Source organism: Trichosurus vulpecula, chromosome 5, assembly GCF_011100635.1.
Source record: "Trichosurus vulpecula isolate mTriVul1 chromosome 5, mTriVul1.pri, whole genome shotgun sequence".
In the NCBI taxonomy this organism is placed as follows: domain Eukaryota; kingdom Metazoa; phylum Chordata; class Mammalia; order Diprotodontia; family Phalangeridae; genus Trichosurus; species Trichosurus vulpecula.
Window position 1 is genome coordinate 159,935,923 of NC_050577.1, and position 3,562 is coordinate 159,939,484.

At 43.8% G+C, this 3,562-nt stretch overlaps 1 pseudogene; it reads right to left on the minus strand.

Moving 5' to 3' along the window:
- Positions 1–1,874: 1,874 nt before the first annotated feature.
- Positions 1,875–3,176, minus strand: LOC118852145 (annotated as a pseudogene).
- Positions 3,177–3,562: the final 386 nt, after the last annotated feature.

Sequence of the window (3,562 nt, forward strand, 5' to 3'; positions counted from 1 at the left end):
CAATTTCCCTGGAATATGTATAAGAAAGCAGATAATTGTCAGAAAACTTAATATATAAAGTGGAAAATTGACCTCTTTGGATAAAAAAGCAAGAGGAATGGTAGAAAATAACAAGAAAATGAGGTTTTTTTTATATATCTCACTCTATTTTTGTCCCTTCTGGATGAGTAAATTTCCATAGTTTTAACCTACTTCCATGCGTAAAGGGATCATTTTCAGTTCTTATTCATAGCAAAGTCTGAAACATGATTGGAACCTTAAAAAAAGGTTAATCTTCTTAGTGAGTTTTAAAACATGTTCCTACTGTGGTCACTGGTAGCACGGCTGGCAACTTTTCAGCAAGAGATTTCATTTCATCTTGGAAGAGGCAACTTGTTCCCTTTGCCAGACTCCCAGCACACTTTTTGGTTCTGAGGTCTTTCTTATGCTGGAGTGCTCTGGCAGGTTATTTTTTTTTTTTGCTCAAAAAGCACATAGGTATTTAAAAAAATAAAACATAAGTGAAGCTTCAATGTGTTGGGAAGAGTCTAGCTAATGTCATTTCCAATAGCTGCTCTTTCAGAAAAGTCACTGGATTTATATTTCCACATTGAGACACTAGCAACGAATAAAATTTGATCTGTTTTCAAGAACCTCACACAGCTCCAAAGTCAATGAGTCTTTCCACTGGACACACAGGCATATATATGAATGAGAACCAAGGGGCTTCCTCACAGACATTTCCCATATATGAGACTTACAATAATGAGTAGATGTCTAAAACTAAATCTGGATCTCTGTGGTACTTATTTCTATTTTTTAACACTGTGGTATATTTTCTAGAAAAATAGCTATGGATAGATTAAAAAAATAATTTCAGCCGTTTTGAGTTTCTAAAAAGGTGTCCTGCGGATAATCAAATTATCATGAATCTCTCATTAACCTTTAACAAGAATTCTATGTGATAGGGATACGACTTTATTGTGGAACAATTTGTGTCCTCCCCCACCTCTCTCTCTTTCTCTCTTTATTCCGTCTTTCTCTCTTCACATGTATATTTACATATATATGTATATATATATATATGAATAAAGCAAGCCTCTATATATTTATGTACATATACATATATGTGCATAAGTGTGTATTTGTATATAACATGGGTAACAGTAAGGGACCCTGCTCATGCAAACATCGTCCAACTATGCAGCAACTCTGTAATTTGTAATCTTAGGTTAGGGAATTCTTTTTTTTTTTGTATTCAAATATTCTATTTAATCAAGTTCATAATTTAGTGTTTGTAGCTATCATGTAGTGACACACCAGTTACTTCTTTGTCCATTTTATATACAAGAACATAAGAGAGTAGGCTGAACCCAGTTCTGAAGTAGATCCCATCAGCCAAGGAAGTCCTTCCCTCATGCCCTAGACTTGCTCCCCCACCAATGAAATGACCAGCATCTCTCTACTCAAAGTATACCTTAAGTTAAATAACCTTCACATTAACTGATACTTAGAGCAAATTTTAAAATCGTATGCAAAAAGCAGCACAAATTTAGCTTTTCGAAGATAGGTGGGGGGCCTCCACAAAGTTATATCCAGCCATATTCTCTGGGGATCAGGGGAAGCTCTTATGACCCTAGTCCTGAAACCAAAGTGTCAGGGTGCAAAGAAAGGGTTACCATGTATTCTAGTCTGCCTATGTTGAGAGGACAATTCTCCTCATTCTTGAACTAATCTCACCTCCACATTGCAGCCTGCCTCTCCAAGCAAAAGACGACGACAGTCAGGCAGTTTCTGCTTGGAATCTGGGAGACAGGAGGGGCATGGCGAGGGCTTACAGGAGGGGAGGAGCATGAGACAGGACCAATAAGGCCGAGGCCAAGCCTGGTTTTATTTCATGCGAGGTTTTCGCCAGTTGCAAGAAGTTCAGGTTTCAGAATTCCGGGGGACTGCTCAGCCCCTTTTGCCTTGATGTCTTCCAAGACGCCTGTGTCCCAAGTGAAAGTCAAAAGAGCTGAAGGCACCAGCCCACATTCGTTGAAGGCTAGGTTTTCATCCAACAGTTTATGCCCGCCCGCGGGAAGCAGTTCAAAGGGCAGCCAGTCATTCAACAGTGCCTCCCTCACAAAGCTGTAGAGTGCAGAGAGCCGCTCCTGAGCATAGAAGGTACTCTGGAGGATATGTCCATCTGGAAAGCGAACCCGTAAGAAGGTATAGGTGTATTTTCGCATTTCCCTCTGCTCCTCCTTCTCCCGCAAGGCTGTGGTGCGAAGCACACTCAGCCGTTCCACGGTGTCTACCCTTAGCTTCTGCTCCCGTTTGAGCTCCTCTGCTGTGAGGCTGAAGAAGTCCCCGGTTAGGTCAAACTGGGCGGCCAGGGGGAAGGCTTGAAGATTCGTCGCTGCCGGGCCAGCTGAGCCCGCACTGGCTCTGAGTTCTGCAAGGTGATTTTGTGCTGTTCCAGCTTCTCTCCCTGGGCCAGGGCATCCTCACTCGGCACATAGTACTCCTCGGAAGGTCTCTTGTTCTGGAATAGGGAGGGTCATCTACTCAAACCCAATGGCCTCGAAAAACTCATTAGCCCCTTCCAGGCAGTTGAAACACTTTGTTCTGCAGTTTGATTTTCCTGTATTTCTACTCTTCTGGGTGAAGATGGATGTTGTCCAGGTCCTTGGCAATGGTGTCCACTCCCAATTTCACTTCTCTCGGTCCCTGTTGAACGCGTGGATCTTCATGATGGAAGCAGCCACTGGGTCTTTGTCCGAGTGCTTGTTAATGGCCTCTTTGATATGGGCATGCCTCTGGTGTTTTCTCAAGATGGCTCCAGTGAACAGGCAGGTAAAATAAACCCCACTCACAGACAGTTTTGAAGACCCCTCCTCCTTAGCCTAGGGTACCACATTTGATTCAGAAAACTCAGCACTCCCACTAATGGTGGCTTCTGCTTGTAATTACTTCTTCACTTGGTTCCGGACAGAATCTTGGGACGTGGGTCCCTGGGACGGTGGTTACTTCTGCTCCAGCCTGGCCAGTGCCCGCTGCTGCCATTTGGGCCTCATTGGTTGGTCCTTGGCATGATTGCTTGGTTACTTGCTGGCTCTGCCTTTCCCTGGTGCCTTTTTCCCCCTCCGTGTCCTTGAGTTTCTGCGTGGCCCCGCGCTCTTGAATTTGATGTCCGCCTTGATCTCCCGAAAGAATTTTTTTCATGGCGGCTGCAGGGAAGGGGGGGAAGGGGCAGCGGTGGTGGCAGCTGGAGCAGCCAGGTTAGGGAATTCTTAACCTTTTCTGGGGTCATTAGACCCCTTTGGTAGTCCGGCAAAATCTATATATCTCTTCTCAAAATAATATTTCATGTATAGCATAAAATACACATAATTATGAAAGAAAGCAATTTTATTGAAATGTGGTTATCAATTAAAAAAAAAAAACTAGCTTTATGGGACCTGGGTTAAGAATACCATCTCACCTCCAGGAACGTCTCTCCTCCTCCCCTCCCCTACTCCATTTCTTCTCCTAGACTTTCAGACGCCACCCCTCCCCCCCCCCCCAGCTGAGTTCCCATAGGGAAAAATCTGAATGGACG